Source organism: Phyllopteryx taeniolatus, chromosome 5, assembly GCF_024500385.1.
Source record: "Phyllopteryx taeniolatus isolate TA_2022b chromosome 5, UOR_Ptae_1.2, whole genome shotgun sequence".
Classification (NCBI taxonomy): Eukaryota; Metazoa; Chordata; class Actinopteri; order Syngnathiformes; family Syngnathidae; genus Phyllopteryx; species Phyllopteryx taeniolatus.
The window spans coordinates 28,565,379-28,588,690 of NC_084506.1; the positions used below are offsets into that span (position 1 = coordinate 28,565,379).

At 41.4% G+C, this 23,312-nt stretch overlaps 1 protein-coding gene across 5 annotated transcripts in view; it reads right to left on the minus strand.

Annotated features, from left to right (window-relative positions):
• Positions 1-18,496, minus strand: part of megf11 (multiple EGF-like-domains 11) — a 102,927-nt gene extending 84,431 nt beyond the window's left edge. For 4 of the 5 annotated variants that reach the window (XM_061774528.1, XM_061774527.1, XM_061774523.1 and 1 more), the window contains exon 1: positions 18,238-18,487. The gene's annotated coding sequence lies outside the window, so the exon portion shown is untranslated. Of the gene's footprint in view, positions 1-18,237 lie in introns of all 5 variants that reach the window. The other variant, XR_009788683.1, reaches the window with a different exon arrangement.
• Between the last annotated feature and the right edge of the window lie 4,816 nt (positions 18,497-23,312).

Sequence of the window (23,312 nt, forward strand, 5' to 3'; positions counted from 1 at the left end):
CCTTGAGTTTGACACCTGTGTTTTAGAGGATACAAGCAATGATAGCACTATAGCATCCAAAAATTATAGATGTAGTGCTTTTTTAGTTTCCATTTAAAAACATTTGACATTTATTTCAGAAATGCCAGCACGTTCATAAATACCGAGCAGCTCGTGTTCACATAAGGCAAAATTCCGTCATCCTGTTCTCTCACAGGAAAAGAAGAGGACCGTCAAATCCACTAAAGCAGCTTTCGCGACAAAAAAATCAGTGAAATGTTTATTTCCAACCAGCAGTAAAATGTCACGCCGCACGTCCATGATGATGTTGTTTGACGGAGCACACAAGTGACGGTCCAAAGTTTTCTTTGTTCCTTTTTCTTCTCAGCTCGACCCAGTAGGTAAGAGTAAAAAATAACTACATGCAGGCAACAGGGACAGAAAAATTAGTAGACAAGCAGACAGTAAATGTACAGAAGTCTTTTGTTTCCCTCACAAGCGAGGGGATTCTTTTTTACTCCCATTTTTTCGCGACTCCGGCGTTCCAGATTATGATTCTCCCACATTTCAAGTCAGGCCGCCACCACCACCACACAAGAGCTTTGTAATCCAACAGCATAATGACTACCATTCGTGTAGGAGCGAGGCGTCACTTGGACAGGGTTCGAGCTGCCGTGGAGTGAAGAGCAAGCTCTGGCTGGTGGATCATGTAGCGCACCCATCCTTGGCTCTGCTGAACACCAAGGTTCCTCCATTTGGACTGTGACATCAAATGGATCTTTGGTACATGTTTGGCAAGATCCTCGGGCAACATGACATGTCTGTATCCACATTTTTCGTTGTCATATTTATCAGAGTAGTAGATCTGTTTGTGTGACATGGTGACAGACTTAAATGAGTCCTCGGAGATATAGTATCGTTTTCTTTTAAGCGTGCTACAGTAACTAGATGGTGTCGGCATTGCTCGCGTGGTTTCCCACTTAAATGCTACAGAGAGCCCGCTTTTTCCTGGAAGTTTTTTTTTTTTAAGCAATAGATACAGTACATTACTCACAAAAACGTAGGAATATTTGGTCTTTGGGTGAAATTTTAGGATGAACCTAAAATGCATTATAACCTTTACAGGTGAACTTTTTCTGACCCCCTAAACATTTCAATGCACATATCCAAGTGTTCTATCTTTCAGTACTTTTTGCACTTCTTGCTGTTTTTTTTACAAGAAGCTGAACAACAAAATTCACAACAGTTGTTTGAGCCGTGAATCCACCAATAGTCCAAGGACTTTCAATTCTATGCCTTTCTGTGATTTCAAGTCTCTGTATTTTTGCTACAACCTGCTGATGACACTGTGACACTCAGCTCAGTGGCCACTTCCCTCTGAGAGCATCATGTTTGAAGCCTCACAATGGCGAGGAGGTACTCTTGATCAATTGTTTGTAGTCGTTTTAGTCTCGTGATTTCAAAATGTGAATATTACATGTACATTATATTATATTTCACTCCTACCAACCTGAGCAAATCTGTTTTCCATATTCAAATTAAGGAGAACAGCGATATTTACATATCAAATATTAAGGAGAAATCCAGCCGTCTCATCTGCCAGGCGTTTTGGATCAACTAGAATAGGTTGAAAAAGGACATCCTGGGCATTTCCAACCCAAATGATATTGCAAACCTGATAAAAGGACATCAAAGATGACGAAAAAAAAATAAAAATGGGTGCAGCACGGAATGTTTAAAAACTGCTGCGTGCAGGAGGGAGTGCAAGAGGACAAGCACTTGGGAGTTTCGACATGGACACCCTTGGTTAACGTCAGACTGCCTGCACAGAGAGACACTGACACTGATGTGGCGGTGCCCCCTATATCCCTTGTAGTGCCTATCAACAGAGACATCTGCATGATTAAAACTGGGTGTCTTCAGAATGTGACTTATTAAAGTGTAATGTAATTCAGCAGCGTGTACCCTGGCTCACCAACTCCTACAATCTTCCATGAATGCTGCTCAGAACACCGTGGCAAGAGGTCCAAGTCCTATCTTTGGATTCCACATATTATCCCAGGTTCATCTCGATGCTTCGTCGTTTATTTAAAATGTGCTTGTACATAAGCGAGTCGAAGGGAAACAAATGATGTGGTTTACAATCTTGTGCGGAGCCACAGAGAGAATGCCTGATCAGCGAGGTGCTTCTGTGTTCATTACGGCTTTGTTCAATCGTCAAAATGTGAGCTGAAACCCAACATACGTTTTTGATGAGTAGTCATCCTGCTGCTCAATCTGTTTGCTAATCACTACTGAAGCATTCCCAAGCAGCCAAATGCGAACTGATCCAAAGTTCACAGGTGTAAGCAGGCAACACGGAGTGCCAATGAGATGAGACCCACTGCTGGCCAGCACCGTTGTGCATACAGTATGTGAGGTATCGAAGGGAAGTGCGGGAGGATGTGATTAAGAGGCAGGGCTCATTAGCGAGGCTGCGGTACTTACCCTTGCATCAGCGGCGTACCTGCATGTGTCTGATGTGTTAGAGGCTGGGAGGGGCAATGACACACAGATCCTGTATTGTCACAACTACAGCAACACAAATACAAAGTGAACTCTAGACTTCCTGATACCAGCTGTGGAAAAAACACAGTGTTTATCCAAGAATTAGTTTAATGGCTCTGCTACGATTTTCTACATGTCTATTCATGTTCTCCCGAAAGATCAAGCAGGATATAATTCTTGTCTTTGACTGACAGCACCCATCATTTCTCTGATGAAAATTGGAAAATACAAATAAAGCAACTATTTGAAACTATTGCAGATAGACATTTGTACAAATAGGCCACGTATCACACTGTTCGATATATTGATATTCTGAACATACATATACAGTGGTGCTTTGAGATACGAGTTTAATTTGCTCCTTGACCCCGCTCATAACTCAAAACACTCTTATGTCAAATAATATTTTCCTGTGGAAATGAATGGAAATGGCATTATTCCTGTGTGCATTATTCCCCCCCCCCCCCCAAAAAAAATGAAGCATTTTTGTCCCGTTCTTGTTCAATTTAAATGTGCTGCTAAATCTGGTGTGTGCGCCTTTGCCACCTAGGGGCAGTATAAGACAGACATATGGATAAACTGTACTGGAGACTCAGCTCCTCTCTTGGATTCTCAGTACGGCAGTAATATTAGCCATTCTTTAGACAGAGGATAAACAATATATTCTGTGATTATTGTTATATTATCTTTCTCCATGTGCTCCACCATTTGTGTTCAGATACCCGTTACTTAAAGGGCAACAACACCGCCACATACTGGAGATGCTAATTGTTAGCCCTTCTATGGCATTTCACATTGTTTGTTAGCATTAAGCTATCCAGACTTATCTAATGTAAAACTATGTGGTAGTTTTAAATACACAACATAATTCTGATTTCGATTTTTGCTTCTCACTGTCATAAAAACATTATAATCTAAGAAAAATTAATATTGTGCCGACCGGCGTTCCTGCATTGTGAAAGCAACCTGAACGAGCCAGTGTTGCCTGCAGCAAGCGTGGAACGTATGTTTTTCTGCCCTCCCTGAGAATGCTTGAACCTGTTTATAATTGCTCATTCATGCCAGTGTCATTGAGCATTGAGCAAAACAATGCTGCATGGATTAGTTGTGCCATAGGGGAGGTGTGCATGAATGTAGCTAGACTTCCCATAACTGATGTCATGTTTTCTTCTTTTGACCGAGAAAAAGGTTGAGATTGACTCAACATCGTCTCTGCTGGTTGCAGCCAAATAGTGAACTCTATTTTGATCAGTCATATAGCAATCAATTAAGGATCAACTAATCAATGCTCATCGTTAGTTGTTACAGTCAGGTGTGGGAAAAGCTGATGTTAACATTGTGGTTAACTTGTAAACATTCTATTTTTCTCCATCTTTGTTGTTCTCTTTCACTCAGGCAACCTTCTAATCATTACCAGACTTAATATAAATCCAACTTCAATTTCAAAGTCATTCATTATGTGCAATTTGGAGGTCACTGGGAAAAGATTCCACTGCCTTCCATCAATAAGCGGCGTAATGAAAGTGCCATAAGACAACAGCACAACTTTCTTGACAGGGAGTCCCACTCCTGAGGCTGAGGCTCCTGGGATAGTGCTGTACGTCGTTTAATAGGAGCTTAATTCTGGCCACATGGTTTATTCATGCATCGAGCGCAGATATCACGACTCTCATAAATCACACAGCGCGGCATTGCTGGACATCTGCGCGAGCCAAGGCAGGACTCACTAATCTCAACACCATCTTTCATGTGAATAACCTTGCCTCACTGCAGGGCGACCCAACACTAGACACAGCCCATTGGAGGGAGCCGTTCCTCATTTATTTTATTTCTTTCACTGCAAAGGCTTCGTGAGGACACAAACGGTTCTGTTCGCTCCCAGGCAGGAGTGGCTCAACTCTCAACCATGGTGAGGAATTGCTCGAGAGGAAGTGCTGTTTCCTCCTCTGAACATTAGCTTTGTGAATGCAGAATCTACCACTCGAGGGAAGAGACCAGCGAAGATGGTCAAGTAAAAGTACCAGTATAAAATATACTATATTGACTATTACAAATAAACACAGCCATCAAATAAAGGAGAATTAAAAGCAAACACAGAGATGAAATAAACATATTGCCTATTAACAGACAAAAATATCTAAATTTGAATTATGAAGTCATGCATTTGGAATACAAACAAAATCTCTGGAAATATAAAGCAGCATAAATCTCTGAATTCACTTCACAGGGTTTAAAAAAATATATATATTAATTTTTTTTTTCACAATTTGAAACAGCTTCCCAGTATATTAATAAAATGTGTCTGAAAGTCTTTGGTCAAAATACACAATGGATAAAGAAATACAGCACACTTGATATCCACTTGTCACACTATGGTTCAACTCATGCTGGGGGGCGGGGGGCGGTGTTCAGTTTCATACAAACGCCGAGGACAGCTTTGTTACTGTGATGACCAGGATAGAGCGAGGGCATCCAACAAAGCATTAAGCTAATTAATGTCACCATCTTTACTAAGCAACTTTACTTAAAAAGTCAATTTTCCATATGTCCGCTTTAAAAATGTCTGGATGTGTACCAATATGCAATAGTTTCTTCTTTATCCCATGGCACAGCTTCAGTAAAGCAAAGAGGGGACCTCTTTGTGCCTATAATTGGTAATGAGAAACTAAAAGGTATCATACTGACAGTTGTATGTGTTTTGCAGTGCTTGCTACGCCACCTCGTTCCTTTCCCACTCAGGCAAAAGAAATATCCAGGAGCAGACAAAATAACACAGAATATATTTCTGACTGTGTCAAACAGCAACCCCACAACACACACAAAAAGAAACATTTGACTTTTATATAACACTTTAACCACATTCATCTGCTGTATGAAAAAGAAAAAGTGTAGGACAAGGAGACAGTGAATAGGTGAGTAAAGTGACACTCTTTCACAATGAGATGCTGAAACAACAGCGCGGCTGTCAGCGCAATTTTACACACCAATGCTTTCGCACCTCAGCCACACAGCCTTCAAACTCTGGACCCTGCGTCATCTTCTGTGCGTCTTCATTTATTTTGTGTCAGTGCCCAAGATGTGAGATGCCAGGCAGTAAGAAACTCAAGCCAAATGTCGCCGGGTAAGCGATGTGTGAAGAGGAGAGTGAGCAAGAGAGAAAAAAAACTCCACGGGTGCATGCATCAGTGCTTTAGGTGCACATGAAAACCCTAGAGAGCTCAAAGGAGAAATTAGATTTGTTGTGAGTTGTGTAAATGCCAGTCTATAGAAGAAAATTTAATTTATTAATCAATTTGGGGTTGGGCTTCCCAACCTTTTTATTTAGCCATATTTTACATTATTTATTTAGCCATATTTATTTAGCCATATTTTACATTAGAAAAATACACAACCTAACCTTTGATTAAACCTAATATGCATGTTTTTTTTAATGTGGGAGGAAGCCAGAGTACATGACGAAGATCCACGCAAGCTCGGGGAGAACATTCCAACTCCACACAGCAGGGCCAGAGCTGATATACAAATCCCGGACTCTTCGACTGTGAGGCACAGTTATGCCGGGACAACCATCTGCTCCATAACTTATACTATTTTCATTTCCTGTATGTGAAATGGACAGGTGTCCCAATATTATTGACCATCACTGATTAAAATGGCTTACTTAAAAAGCATGCTTAATTTCCCTGCTAGTGTCTGTAGCACATTGACCTTTTGGAAGAGTAGTCAATAAGTAAAAGAGGAATGGCTTGGCATGGTCATTGAATCTAAAAATATGCTCCTTTGGAGCATATCACATAGCGAGCGTGGTGAAATGCAAGCTAAATCAGATGGATTAGCATTAAAGTTGTGGGTCCAATTTTGCCACTGTGACCTTTTAAATGTCCTTCAGTCCACTTGAACAAAATACACCTACTTAGTCAGAATACATTTTAAAAATGAGCAGAAGATAAGAGCTCAATTCAGCTTTGTTCAGACTGTATGCATGGCCGGTCACTGACATGACAGACCTAATGTTAGAACCTCACTTTTATACTCAGAACAATTCACAAAGTTCAACCCTAATGATATTCAAAACTCAAACATTGCAAAGGTAACAATGTACAGTTTTGATTGACTGAATGTATTCAGTTAAAAATATACTTGTTAATGTAGTTGTACCGTTAACCAGTGGTGTAGAATGATGAGCTGATGGTCGTGAATGAATGGTACACCAAAGGGCCTCTGCAGCGAGTTACGCCACAATTTGTGTTTTAGCGTGCATGCAGGCTAACGTATGTTTTAAGCTAGCGTATGTTTTACCGTGCCTGCGCCCAATAATACGGTGCGCCTTATGTATGTGTTAAATACAGAAATAGCCCCCGTAACTGAGACTTTTAATACGGTGCGTCTTATGGTCTTGAAAATACTGTAGTTGATTCTGAACAGCCACATGCCGAGTTATGTGGGTGTGCACACCAACTACATTTTCTCAGTTGTTCGTTTTCTTTCCCCCTTTGAACAGACTATTTTTTTTTTCAAAACGAGTTGTTCAAGTGATAGGTTACATTAATGGTAAAGTTTTGTAGAAATTTTATATTTACTGTAAATAATAGAAACCATGTAAAAACATTTTTTAATTCCTAAGCAACAAAGTTAGTGAAACCAAGTGCAGTGGGGAAAAGGCAATGAATGAGTTTGATAATGTAAGATTTAAAAAAACAAAAAAACAAACAAAAAAAATGAAATATTTAATAAAGTTCCATAAATGGAAACTAGGCACGGTGGGCGACTGGTTAGAGCGTCAGCCTCACAGTTCTGAGGACCCGGGTTCAATCCCCAGTCACGCCTGTGTGGAGTTTGCATGTTCTCCCCGAGCCTGCGTGGGTTTTCTCCGGGCACTCCGGTTTCCTCCCACATCCCAAAAACATGCATTAATTGGTGACTCTAAATTGCTCATAGGTGTGACTGTGAGTGCGAATGGTTGTTTGTTTGTATGTGCCCTGCGATTGGCTGGCAACCAGTTCAGGGTGGACCCCGCCTCCTGCCCGATGACAGCTGGGATAGGCTCCAGCACGCCCGCGACCCTAGTGAGGAGAAGCGGCTCAGAAAATGGATGGATGGAAATGGAGACTACAGCTGAGTCTTTGCAATCTATTCCGTGACGCTCCCACCCAATACACCATTGTGGGCTGTAGACATGATCTATTGCTGGCGCTGCCATGTCCTGTCTGCCCTGACCTGCTCCAAGTGTACAAGCGTTGCCAGTGTGTGGCCAAAGGAGATGCGACACGGGGCTGTGCTGTTGTATTATTCAAGAGGTGCCTCTGTCGAGTGAACAGTTATTTAGCATCCACATCCAAGATGCGGTTTAACGTGAGTTTCCTTCACCATCCTGACAGCTGCCCATTGATCACATGCTAGGTAGACGGGTGCTGAATAAGCGCATGCAGGAGCTTTGTGTTATTGGGCTAAAATTGCCTCGATGATAACGCGGAGATCCATCAATACAATTTGGAAATGGCCCAGAGTTCACTTGCTGGCACTGATTGAAGAGGCGAGGCTCAGCATGCTGCCGAGATGGACTGATACGATGCTACATCCAAAATAATAATGTAGCAGTGCGCCTGCTTGGATGTAAACAATTCCCATATCAGTCAAATCCAAAGAAATCGTGATTTACCGTATTTTTCGGACTATAAGTCGCAGTTTTTTTTCATAGTTTGGCCGGGGGTGCGACTTATACTCCGCAGCGACTTATATGTGAAATTATAGAATAGAGGGCGCTCTAGGCCTGACGAAAGCAACGTAGAAGAGGAAGCGACGCATCGTCGACCTCCCGAGTTGGCGGAGTTGTTTAGAAGTGACATCGAGGATGAAGATTTCATTGGATTGAGTGATTTGGAGTGACACTGATGGTTTGGTAAACTTGTTAGCATGTTCTTTATGCTATAGTTATCTGAATAACTGTTAATATGTTATGTTAACATACCAGGCACGTTCTCAGTTCGTTGTTTTTGCGTCATGTAACGTTAGCTGAATGTGTTACGTTAGCATACCGTACACCTACTCAGCCTGTTGTTCTCTAGTCTATTTTTATTTTAAATTGCCTTTCAAGATTAAATGTCTGTTCTTGGTGTTGGATTTTATCAAATAAATTTCCCCCCAAAAATGCGACTTATACTCCAGTGCGACTTATATACGTTTTTTCCTTCTTTATTATGCATTTTTTTGGCTGGTGCGACTTATACTCCGGAGCGACTTAGAGTCCGGAAAATACGGTAACAGAAATTGGAGACAACATTATGATAAGCTAATAGAAGAGCTGTATCCAAAATTCGGACACTGTAAAGATAAAAAGGTTGTAGTGGTATTGACATTTTCTGTACCTTACTGAGAGCTGTGGTTAATATTTTCACTCTTATGCAGTGGATACATTTCTCAGTATGATGCAAGTCTACACCACTGCAAGCTACAACCACAACAATTAACATATTGACCAATGAAGGCGTGCGGCACGGTGGACAACAGGTTAGCACATCTAGTTGTGAGGTCACTGTGTGGAGTTGACATGTTCTCCCCGTGCCTGGGTGGGCTTTCTCCAGGTACTCCGGTTTCCTCCTAGATTCCCAAAACATGCATGCTAGGTTAATTGAGAACTAAACTGTCCATGGGTGTGAATCTGAGTGTGAATAGTTGTTTGTCTCAGTGTGCCCTGTGATTGGCTGGCGACCAGTTCAGGGTTTACCCTGTCTCTCGCCCGAAGTCAGCTGAGATAGGCTCCAGCACACCCGCGACCCTAGTGAGGATAAGCGGCTCAGAAAATGGATGTACAAATAAATGCCTCTGTTATATTACCATCCATATTTATACATCTAAATTTGCACTAGCTAAAATGTGACGATACTATTGCAACGTGTACATTTCATTTTTTAAATGTCTTTAAGTTATTCACTGCCGCTGACTTTGATGTTCGTCAACTTGAATCCAACCGTTTACAGCAACCAACAAATATGTTTGTCAAGTATATTTTTCAATGGGTAGGCCCGGAAGAGGGTCTTAGCCAGCTTGTCTGTGAAATTCAGGTTTGTAAACCACTGTTATGAATTGCAAATCCCTGTAGATGGTGGTGTTGTATAGCTTTATATATGAGATGAAGCTAACGATGAGGGGGTGAATCTTGGCTTGTCGGGTCCATTATGAAGGAGGGAAATCCATTTGGTACTGGCAAGGTGTTGAAAGAACAGTCAAAATGCTCTGAAACAGCTGGCATAATGGATTGATTTATCTTGTATTTCTTTATTGTGGAATGCTGGTTGATGTACAGTATACAGGTAGTACAGGATATAATAAAAATGTATGATGATGTCCCTGGAAACCAAATGTGGCTCAGCAACAGGAGTCATCTTCCGCCCATCACAATGAAGACCATTCATCCCGCTACTGAATGACGTGATATGAAGTGTTAAGACTAATTACAGTGTCACCTATAGTAGCGAAACACGTCATGATCACCTGACTTGAGTGGTTCATGCTCAGGTCAGTTTTGCATGTTAATTAAATTTTTCATCAGATGAGCCTTCAAACTTTATCAACCCTGCTCCTATAGTTCGTCACCTTTTAAGCTTCTCTTTCTGTTGTTAGCGTACCTGATAAATTATTCAATATTCATTAAATAATGTTTGATGAAAAGGGAACAGGGGCAAGACATTAAAGCTAATTTATGACTTTGACGAGTCCTTCCCGCTGCAAGATGCTGGGAGGAGATATTTAGCAAGGATTTTATTGTTCTTTTTCTGAGGACATTGTTAAGCCTCTTGTCAACCTTTTTACTGTAAGCTGTCAAATAACATTAAGCAGTCAGTGTGTCTTATTTATACAGTACAGCGTCATGACCGCATCTAATAAGATCCAAAACAAGGTATCAAAAGTTCAACCTTTGCAAAGATAATAAAGCTCAGTTTGAATAGACTGTCAAAACGTTATTATCTTAACATTATTTACTAGTCTAGTTGCAGTGCATCATACTGAGCTGTACCTAAGAATTTGGTAAACTATATGAGAGAGTCAAAATATTAGAGGCAGCCTAGTATGATGCACTACAAACCTTCAAAGTTGAATGCCCCAAACGTGCTAAATATAAGCAGAACATCCATCCATCCATCCATTTTCTGAGCCGCTTATCCTGACAAGGGTCGCGGGAGTGCTAGAGCCTATCCCAGCTATCTTCGGGCAGGAGGCGAGGTACACCCTGAACTTCAATTAACCTACCATGCATGTTTTGGGGATGTGTGAGGAAACCGGAGTGCCCGGAGAAAATCCACGCAGGCACGGGGAGGACATGCAAACTCCACAGAGGTGGGGCCGCGATTTGAACCCCGGTCCTCAGAACTGTAAGGCAGACGCTCTAACCATTCGTCCACTGTGCCGCCGTATGCAGAACTTAATTCAAGGAGTACCTATAAAATGTAATTAAAGTGTGAGTAGTAATGTTTCATTTTATTTTTATTGAACTTTATTGTACAGTGGTTAACTTGTCTTTGTATTTGCATAAGGCCCAGCAGAGGATATACTTCCTGCGGCTTCTGAGAAAGCACAGCCTGCCACAGGAGCGTTCATTGAATCAGTCCTCTGTTCTTCCATCACAGTCTGCTTTGGTGCTGCTACAAAAAAGGACAAACTCCGACTGCAACGGACAGTCAAAACTGCTGAAAGGATTGTCGGTACCCCCCTACGCACCCTTGAGGACTTGCACGCTGCCAGAACTAAGATAAGAGCGTGCAAAATCCTCTCGGACCCTCCATATCCCGGTCACCAGCTCCTTCCCTCAGGTAGGCGCTACCGATCAATGCAAACCAGATCTAATTTTTCCAGTTTATCTACGTCACTAACGAAGAGTTCCGCCTCCCTCTCCACTCCCGAGCCAGCGCTGTCAACATAACAAACACGTGTGCTATCACAAGTCTTAGCCAGGTATGGACAAAGCGGATACAAAACTGGGTCAAACAGAAGTAGCTGTCAGAGGGGCCTTTTCTGGACAAAATCAAGGTGTTTTTTTAATTTAAATTGACACTTTTATAATAAGTACATGTTAGAGAGTCACTTTATGGACATCTAACTAGCCAAAATACAGGTTTTATGGCGGTGACAGTTTCTTCTTCAGACTGATTATAATTACGTCATGTGCGTGTATTTTTTTAATTGCACATCACATAGAGAACCAGATCACGCACACGCCGGCACGCAAGGAGAAATACCGAAGTGATGGGGCACACAAGTAATGCTGCGCCTCTTGACCCTGGAGGTTCAGTGCCTTGCTCTAGGGTACCTTGACAGTAGTCACGGAGCAGATCTCAGCAGTCAGTTGGCATCTCTCCAAAAATGGGTTGCGCCCCCCTATACTGACACTCTGGTTTCTAGGGCCTTATTATTCTCACAAAAATCAGATTTACAATTTTTATTTTTTTCCCCCCTTCACTGATAGAAAAAGCAAATGGCAATAACATTATTCAAAACAAGTTTTACTTTTTGTTTTGTTGTTTTCCCTTCTGGGATTTGCTTTATTTCGCCTGATACCAAGCAAGCTTTGAAACTGTTTTTCTTTTCTTCCGAGCATTGACTTGCATCAACTTCCACATACTGTAAATAATGTAAGTACGTTTTGTTTTTTGTTTTTTTGCAGATATTGGGAAAGTAAGTGCTTCCTCTTGGAAAAAAAAATTCAATCCCGATTGTCGAAACATGTAGATAAACACAAACCTCAATAAATTAACATTTTAAATGTTAAATTAAATGAACCGTCAAACTGTCGGGCTCAGCTTAAGAGTAATGCTGAGGCAAAAAGACCTGGACAAAGTATTTATAGCTTGAAGCACATACCTCACGCCAAAAGTTTCAAACCTGTTGATAAAGATCTGCTTTTGCAATGTCTTTGGCAACGTTCCGCACAATGGACACAGCGATTGCCTTCTACCCGACTCCTTTCTTGTCATACGGAAAGCAATGTCAAATGGATTCTGCCCACAATGTTTGTTTCTTAGCGGGAATTAAAGTTGTTCGTCGCTTTTTGGAAAGTAGCCGCTAGAAGGATCGGCTATGTCTTGAACAATGCCTAACTGCTAAAATGTTGTTTCTTTAATCAGTCTGAGCTGAAACTTGAATTAATCAATAGAATCGATTAATCGTGTTGACCTTCTTACGAGTTACTGCCACCCCATAGGTCGGGATTGAGGTGTGGACACCTAAATTGAAGTTACAACAAAGAACCTTCGACGAGCTTCTGCTGTCCTGATGCAGGTGTTTAGTTGTACTTCTAGAATACCGGTATGTCGCAGCGACAACAAAAACGAGCTGTGGGCTGCAAATTGTCCTCAGGCCTGACTTTGGATAACCTGGTGTAAATGATTAAATTAGTCAAGTGGATTATATTTTCAAACTCCACTATAATTAGCAATAAAAGCCTGTGTATCTCATCTGCAGATGTGCAAGCACGAGGTAACTGGGCGTAGAAATCCTGATGATGGAGAGAGGATTTTTGCTGTCTAAGGCCTAACGATGAATGATAGCTTTATCGACAAAGCGCAACACTTCCCAAACGCGCACATGGAGGCTCTTGTCGCTGCTCATTTCAACATCCCGTGCTGCAAAATAGATGTCGCGGGGTTCCTTTAACTGGAAGTGACCGTGAAAACACTCCACGGAAGCAGGGTTCTTTTCACGAGACGTGGAGGAACAAAAGTGTCAGGTGTATGCTTACATGTGCAAGAAGTCACCAGCTTCCCACAAGGGACATACACTACATAGCTGTCTTTAAGCAAGAGAGAAAACTAATGACTTCATTCATCAGTGCACAGCCAAGGATCAGTGTAGACGTCCCTCCCCTGCAGGGGGCTGCACCTAGGGAAAATTGGATTAATATGGCGCCAGACTGGCGCTCCCGTATCTCGAAAATCAGCCCGTGTTCACCATTTGAGCTCGTCGCTTGCATATCAGACCCAGGAAATCTTTTTCTCTGCAGAGTGCCGGCTGACCAAAATGACCGTCGGCAATTGTCCAATTATTAATTAAACGCACGCAAGCGTAATCAGATGCAGACGCGGTCAGACCTGTGAGACAGCTAACAAAGCTGAATTTAAATTGCTGATGTTGGACAATGTCTGTGCTGTGGAGCCAAATCACGTGGCATTTGAACAATCGATTATGATTTTGCACTTTGACTGCTGTTAACAAAACATTGTAGTGCACAACATGTACTGTATTGTCCTCACTAAGGCCAAGATTTCTTAAGCCTCAGCTGAGCAGACTACGGCATATACATACACCATGCAGCCAGCCACAAAATTATGACCGCTTGCACAATATAATGATATCCAATATCAAATACTCTGTCTTTACAAAGTTAATATTGCTCAGTTTGGACTGACACAGTCAGAGAGGTATGGATTTACAATATGTTCATTATTGTGGTTGAACTGTACTGTATCACACAGTTCTCAAACGATCCTAATATTCTGGACTCTCTCGAGTTTCATTAGATCAGGGAGTCTCAAACTTTTTCACCAGTACAAACTCACCAAAATACTTCGCTCTCCAAGTACCACCATCAGAGCCAACATTCACATACACAAGCGTAGTGAGCCTGATTATTCATCAAAAATGGGACATGGTTCTATTCTTAAAAAGTATACCAAATACCATTTTAAGCAGCTGTAACATTATGGACAGTTTGAACACGAAGACTGCGCCTAAAAATAGGAAAATAAAAACTTTTAAATAATGCTTCAATTAAATTGTATTGCACATAAAAGTTAAAAATTTTACCTACATACAAGTTTAAAAACATAAAGATTAAATTTAAGTGTATTTTACCAGTGGAACCTAGATATAAAGGACTAATCGGGGCAGGGGTCGTCCAATATAGTCGATTATCTTTTACATTTATTTATTTTTTTTGAGGCCATATGCATATTTGTTTTGTTGTTTTTTTCGTGTCCTAAAATTCCCAGTACAGTACAAACTCATTGTAAATAAATATTTTAAAAAAGCTTGAAAATGTTGAAAAGTTTCACATTTTATCCAAACTTACCACGCCGGTGTGCTTGGTCATGGTGACATTTTGTTGACGTACAGTACTCATCATAGGCGAGTCGCTTTCATGAGCCGTGAGGAATTAGTGTGCTTCCTAGTTCCAAATCAGTTGCCTTAGGAAATGGCTTGACACACACACAAAAACTGTTACTGTAGCAAAAATAACATGTTCCATACTCCAGCGACTTGTGTTTTGTATTCCTCAGAGTTGACACTGCAGCCATGCCGCTCACTCGCTGCGCGGCGCTGTATGCACAATAGACAATAAATACAGTATAACCATCACCATGTGGCCGCCACACCGATGCCCCACAGTCGACATGACCGCCACCCTTGACAGCCACGTCTTTTGGAATTGGATCTAGTCATATTGTATATCTGTGACCCGCAAATACGTCAGTTCCATTCTCTGCCTATATTGTGCCACAGCACCAATAAACAACAGCGGCCAATTCTAGAACTGACAGACTTTGTCAATGGCATTTTAAGTGAAAAATGGAAACTATTTTTGGACACATTGTTCAGTGCTGATGGTCCTTTTTATCCGATCTCCGTTATGTCAGGGACCGTTTCATTGAGGTTCCACTGTACTAATAAACTGAATACAACTGAACTGTATTTGAGCATTTATTCACGTACCCCTAGAGAGAGCTCGCATACCACTCGTTGTACTAGTACCACACTTTGAGAATTACAGTATTATATGCCTCTGTAATGCAATACAGCCATTGCAAACAACAATGACAATACTCAGCATTATCTGTGTAGAGGCAGAATATTTGATCTCGTATTGCAGTGATTGCCAACCAGCTTCCAGAGCACATTAAATTCATTCACTGCCAGCCTTCCCAGTTAACATGGATATTTGACCTCTGAAGCCGTCAATGCCAGTGAATGTGTTAAGATGCCGTGAGCGATAATCTGGTAAAATTATCTCATTTCTCTGAAGTGGTCTGAAATTATTATCCATTTAAAAATTAAATATCAGTACACCAGCTTTGTGTCAACTAAACAGGCCAATTAAAGTGAGACAAGGTCATCATTATTTTAATATTTCTCATTTTTGTGACATTATTTGGTAGTGTGCTGTGTGTAAAATGTGAAATCTGTGCCTCGGCTCAAGAAAGGATCGGAAATATCATGCTCTCAAGGTCTTAATGTCGTTGCTGTGTCTGTATACAACAGGAGACGCTATGTGCTGTCTTTCATTGTTTTCACTCCCGCTCCACAAACATGTATATGCCACAGCTTTCACAAGTAAAGCAAAGTGCAGGCCCTACCACCATGTATTTCATTAACTTTTCTTTATGTACTTATTATGACTCCAGGGTGTTTTCCCACTGTTCAATGTGTTTTTTGCTGAAATAATAAGAGCTATCAGTCAGCGCCGAGCAAAAACAGCTTAATTTGCGGAAAAGGTCATTGGAGCTGTTGCTTTTGAGGTGTTTTGACAGACTAGAAAAAACAGAGTGCAAAACAACCGAGTTCAAGTCTGCCTTGAATTATAACAATATATGTTGAGGTGTTCACATGTGATTTCAAAAACGGGGTTCATAGTGCTGAGCTCGCTATAAGTTGACCTTGCAAACTTGACACTATGCATCATTAGCGCACAGCATATGGCAACATCACCAGAAAACCCTCGGTATACACTAATAGGATGGAACGCTAGTGGTTATTTTTAATTAATGGATAGTGAGTATGCGTCCAAATGAGCATACAGATAAATTAGAAGTATAAGTGACCGTGTGTTTTTCCTCAGTCCAACCGCTGTTAAAATGTCACATAAACACAAATACTTTCCATTATTTGTCATCAAGACACAATATGAAAATACAACAAGGAGCAGTGAAACCCAAGCGTCTTTGGTGAAATGTCAACCTTCCTTAGTCTCAGACGTTCATTAATCGGCACTAATTTCATGTATTGATAAAGGAGGGATTTCCAGTAGATGGGTTTTACTGGACTGTTAAGCATGAACACAAAAAAACTGCACGGCTTATTGTGCCCTCGAAGGATCTGCTTAATGACAGCTTGTTCTTCTTGTTTAGCATGTCCACACTCAGCAGAGGAAAATGTCCAGCTCTCATTAAAGCAGTTTTTCTCTGTTACACTAAGCCAGCAAACGGCAAGTCACTTGAACTTATCCAACACTACAGAAAAAAATAGGTGTTAAAAAACAAGAACATTAAATCAATGTTGGGCAAAATATGCCCCCAACGGGACAGTATATGCTTACTGGAGAAATATATAATACAAATATTTGACAAATAACAGTACATTTAGTGTTTAGTGACAGTGTTTAGGGTTTTGTTTTTTTCTAGTGGTGCAAAATATTTGTTTGTATAAATTACTTTTTTCATTGGCTGAAAGGGTTTCATGATTATTCATTTCATTTTCTTCCACAAAATCAAATGGAGAAACAAGCAAAGAATTCATGGAATAAAGTGATTCTTCTGAATTTTTCCAACCATCGATGCATATAAAATAATCCAAACATGCACTCATGTAAGCATTATTCGGTTATGATTAATGGCCTCTGGGAAGTCATGCAGAGCTGTGGCTACAATATAAGCAGCTCTAAGTGCAAAACAGCTACACTATACAATATGGCCTCTATTTATTCCAAATGAGCGTGTGTGTGTTAAAAAAAATTATAATAAAATAAAAATCAGTGTTTCTTCTAAAAGGAGTTTTTTTTTTTAGGTGCGTTTATTCTCCAGCAATGCAGCTCCATCCATCCATCCATCCAAGGGTCGCGGGCATGCTGGAGCCTATCTCAGCTCACTGGGCGAGAGGCCGTGGACACCCTGAACTGGTCGCCAGCCAGTCGCAGGGCACATAAAAACAAACACCCATTCGCTCCCACATTCACACACACGGACAATTTAGAGTCTCAATGAACCTGCCATGCATGGTTTTGGAATTCCATTAAATGGCAGTGAATGAGTTAAACAATGCAGACTTTGATGAAGAGACTAAGCCATTTCCTAAGTTTCCTTTTCTTGCACTCCTCTGTCATCTAGTGGTTTAATTGTGAAACAACATGTGCTACGTTTGATCTGAATCAGAATATTTATCAGTCGCCCTCATCGCCCGCATGTGAAGGGCACAACTTCATCTCGAGCTCTCGTTAAAAAATGAATTATAGACCGGGGTCGGCAATTTGACGTGAAACTCAACATTTCACGAGAAGTAAGAAAATACATCATTATAAGAAGTGTAACTTGGGGAGACAATGAGGTGTTATTTGGCTTCACTCAGAGGATCCAAATTCCACACTGTTGCACTTCCATTCATCATCTCATCTACTCTGAAACACACTCACATGTCATTTGCGTGAATTTATCTTTCAACTGATAGTGTTGCGGGAGCACGGCAACAATGTATATGGGCTAGCAGTAAATTGAAAAGCTCTCCTGGCTGATCCAGCGTTTTTTGCCCCCTTCCCCTCTTTTTGGCACACGACGCCTCTTTCCATAGCATCGACTCGCCAACAGCCCAATTAAATAGAAAGCCCGATTTATCACAGCCCCCGCGCGCTCCCAACGCGTACAAAAATGTACAAACAAGCAAAAGCAACATTGTGCGCCACTGCAAGTTAAATTGACACATTTTGGATTATTCAAGAGATGAATACGAACTCACCCCCCCTGGAGGTATACGGAGCTTGGGATGCGAAGTTGCTTATTTCCGGGTCGTGCGGGTGTCACGCTGTTCCATAATTAAGTGCAAGCTCAGGATGCTCGCACCTGAGACACCAGATGCAGCAGCGTGCCACTTCTCCTCCTCCACCTCCTTCGCCTTTCTCTCTGCTCAGCGGATGCTTGATCTGAAGCTCCAGCGCGGCCCACTTTAAACCCGGATGACGTCACGGGCGCCGATGCCCTGGCCACGCCCACCATCATCCGACCCTCCATCTTTTTGCAACAACTTCATGGTGGGAAATAACTGGAAATGTACCTACAGTAAGTAGGCTGTGACGATTTTTTTTTTTTTAAGTATCCGTACTTTACTCAGTACCGGTATGTATTTTTCTGACGACTTTTTACTTTGACTCCCCTTTGAAAACAGATTCCTCTACTTTCTACTCCTGTTACTTTTTTCAACCTGCACGGATGACGACACGACGTAAAAAGGACGTAGTGACCGTGGTTGATATCGTGATTGATAGCAATCAACGCTGCACAAGAACACTAGAATGTGCAAGAACAAGTGCAAATAAAACTGAGACCGTTTGACTTAATGACCCGGAATAGTCGACAGCTTGGCTTACCTTAGCTGAAACTTTACCTTTGCCTAACATTAACCTCAAGGCTAGATAGTGGTTAGCATGGGGAAGGGGGAGTTAGCTGCCATTCCAGCAATGAAAGAATCTTACATTTCTAACGTGTTTGTATGATATGATCAAACGGAACATTTTATAAATCTCTGTTACATAAGAGTATTGACCTAAAATGTAAACATTGAAACTGGAGTATGCACAGTATGTAATGTGCGTTTTCTAATGTTGCTAAGTGTTAAAGGTTACTTTAAATGAGTGAAAACCACAATCTCAGTCTTTTCCTTGACAACTGTTCAACTGAATAAAAACAGGGACAGCAGTGACGTGGAGGAACATGAAACAAGGAGAATTAACAACAATGACACAACAGATTCGGGGAAGCGAGATATTCTCCATCCATAGCCTTATTTAAGAGAATTGTTTGTTGGCGGTTACAAGAATATTTTTGTGGTGAATGCGTTGCGCTTCTTCCCACAATCCAAAAACTTTCCAAAAACACGTTAGATTCACTCAAGACTAACCGGAGGGTCATGGTTCAAGTCCTGCTGCGGGAAAATGGCAACTGGTTGTTGGAGAGATGCTCGTCTGCTTCCTGACTACTGTCAAGGTGCCCTCGAGCAAGGCACTGACCTCAACTCCCGCAGCTCAAGAGGTGCAGCATTGTTTGCGTGACACTTTCACTCTGACATGTCTTCTTGCATGCCTGCAGGTGGGTGATCTGGTTCTCTGGTTTGTGGGATGACTGTTCTACCATGCAAAATCATAAATAAACCATTCATTTTTATTGCACTACTTTTCAACAAACCATATGTAACAGTGTTCAACGGTGGGCTGGAAGTGCAAAACACATCAAACATAACAAATTGTGAAACATGTTTACATTTCAGAAAACAAATGAACAAAAGCCAAAACACTTTTACATTTCAGAAAACACATTAACAAAAGCAGAAACACTTTTACGAAAGACGAAACAAATTACAATTGAGACAACCCGGAAAGGGAACGGCGGCCGACCGGTTAGAGCGTCTGCCTCACAGTTCTGAGGACCGGGGTTCATGCATGCATGTTAAGTTCACTGAAGCCTCTAAATTGTCTTTAGGTGTGAATGTGTGAGTGAATGATTGTTTGTCTATACAGTAAGTACCCTACGATTGGCTGGGGACCAGTCCAGGGTGTACCCCTCCTCTTGACCGAAGTCAGCTTGGATAGCTACCGACCGACATCCGATCCTGGTGAGGATAAACAGTATACTGTAGAAGATAGATGGTATCATATCACTGGTACCATATACATGGTATCGTATCAATACATGGTATCGTATCTATTTGATCTACAGCATCTATCATATTTGTATCCATCGTATTGTACCATACTGTATCGTAGCTATCGCATATAATCTATATCGTGTCATGATATATTGTGTCCATGTGTGTATTTATCACTTGTCAATTACAGGACTGAAACATAGAGACAGACAAACAGTCACACTTACACTGACAAGCAGTTTGAACATCCAGAAAGAAGGCACACAAAGACAGGGATAGCAGGGCATGGAGGGCATGCACTTGTCCCATCATGTGCCAGCCTCAGTTTTTGCATTTGTACATAGGGGCCTGTCGGAGAGCAGCCGCTGTTATCGTCGGCTTCAGAAGCGGCCGTCGCGGCCCGCTGTAATCCCTGACCACAAATCCCAAAGTCCCCTCACGGAGTAGCGACGGATGAGGCAACAAATCGTCAGCATCAAACAACATAGTGTGTTTTGCCTCTCCAGCCTGCGCTTCTTTTATGTCTCATCTGCTGTCACTGGCAGTGCTGAGACACTGTCTGTAGTGTGTTGGACTGAAGTCTGGAAAGGAAAGTTAGGGGCCTCTGCGAGCCACTTCGCAATTCCCATTGCCCCTCTCATGTGTGTTTGCTCTGGACTTACTACTCATGCAAGTTAAAGGGTGAGGGCGGACAACTCAAAGGCTCATATAGCATTCATGAGCAAAACATTTCATAAATTATTTTAAATGCAGTAAAGGTTGCAGGATCCATCTTTAATTTTAAGATATAGAATGTATATTTAAAAGTAAGTCCATATACAGTTTACAGTCTTTTGTGTAGAGATATATTCTACAATCTACACTCAATCTGGGTACACCTGGATATGTTAAATCAGGGCCAATACAGGCAGTATAAGCAAGTCGAAGAAGACTTTCACAACTACTGTGACTCAGTAAACTGCAGCAATATTAGCTGTTTTTTGCATAAAGAACATATGCTTGTGAGTATTGTTATATTGTCTGTCTACATGTGTTAATGCGTCGTTTGTGTTTAAAGTCCAGTGTTTTAAGGGTTATAGCACTGCAACCAATGATGGTATACATTCGCCAGTCTATAGCCTCTTTTTTTTTTTTTTTTTTTTTTAAAGAATGTGTTCGTATCTGGCAAACTGCTGCTTGAGAAAAGAGTTGAGTTCACTGCCACCATACACCGCTCGTACAGTACATTGAATTTTCCCCCGCAAGCTAAAGCAAAACAACAATAAAAAAACAACGGTTCATAGCTCCAAAAACTCGTAAGTCAGGTAACTCGTATATCAAGGCATAACTGTAGTTGGCAGTGGTGTAGAACTGAATTACTGAGAAGTGTTCCTTATATTTCTTATAACTTCGAACTTTCCAACCCTGATGCAATGTAAACTGTGGCACTGGATGGCAGAGGGTACAGTAAACCTGCCAATCCACCTGTTCCCATTTATAAAAAGAATGAATTGTCGAGATTGTTTTTAAATGTAAAATGGATAATTAAAAGGTTGGGAAACACTGCGGTAGGGCATTTAAAGTAGCAACTGCAAGTACAGTACCAACCCAACATGGTGTCGAGATTGCTCCATCAGTATTACACACCACTTAGGTAGGTAACACTTACAATGTAAAAATGTTGTCCTTATTAGAAGCCACTGTTCAGAATCAGAATCATCTTTATTTGCCAAGTATGTCCAAAAAACACACAAGGAATTTGGCTCCGGTAGTTGGAGCCGCTCTCGCACGACAACAGACAGTCAATTCTATCCATCCATCCAAACGTTGCTATTTTAAGATAATCAAAAATATATAAAGTAGAGTACGATATATTATCTTCCACAACTAGTTAAACGTAACGGTGTAATCAGGTGAAAGTGAACCTCAGGTGGATTCACAACAAGATGCTTCACAATAAAATTCAGCTTGTAATTTATGTCTTAACTTGATTCAGTTCGGTCCCTCAGCAGATTAATGGTCTCGCTTCTTTGCACATAAATCCTCCTGCACAGTTAAGGTCCGACCTCCAAATGAAGTAACAATGAAAACCCTTTTTTTTTTTTTTTTTTAACGTATTTTTTTGGGGGGGGGGGTGAGGGGGGCTGTCACAAATTTCATTTCATCCAGAACATAAATCTGAAACACAATGTCTCAAAAGCTTGGCAAATAAGTCTGTGGAATAATGATATATGCTTTTATCACACAGCTCTAAAGAACACATTTCACTTTCTGAGGTTAAATGCAATGAAAATGAAATTCTCGGCGAGCGTAGATGTTTTATGGTCCACATGGGAGAAGGGTATTTGACGCCTGGTCTGCCCGAGTGCACGTAAGCCAATTTGTCAAAAGCAACTTCGAATTTATACAGCTTCTGTCCATGAGGCTGAGACAGGACACAGCCAATCTTTTCCTCCCCGTCTGTAAGTGCTGCTTTATGGAGAAAAAGATTCTTCTGGCAGCAAGATGCTCCTTGGTGAGGCAGACCAGTCTCAGCGGCCTTGTGTGCCTGCAGCCAGGACAATGTGCTGAGACGTCACAGCACATTTCCACGGCTCAAGTCATGCTTGACGCGTGATCTTCATGGTACATGGGCAGTGTGTTTCAATGGTTCGGCCGGATTTGTGGGTGGTTTAGGCTTAGAGCACCCAAACGTTTAAAAGTCATTTTTGCACTCAGTTGCCAAGCATACAAGCAGTCCCCATTTTCCATATGAGACGGTGATCGGCAATTACAAATTTTCACAACTTCCCAACTTCACTAGAATTGGGGTTAGTAGATATCCGCCCCCCCCCCCCCTTACCATATACACCAAGATGTTTTAATTCATCTTAACGGGTTGTCAAAGTACCACTACTCACTTTTTATGATTTTATGTTTTAAGTAGCCAGCCCAGTCCATTAGTGGTTAGCACGTCTGCCTCACAGTTGAAAGGTCTCAGGTTTGAATCTCAGCCAAGACCCTGCAGTGTGGATTTGTCATGTTCTCCCTGTGCTTGTGTCAGTTATTCAATATATATTTTAATTCTGTGCCTTTAGCCTGGAGCAGTGATTCCAAACGAAACCAATGTTGCCTCGGTACATAAGTGTGCTGTGCGAGATCATCTCGTTTGCTGTACAAAATTATCCAATTTTCACTTAATTGGTGTGGAAAGT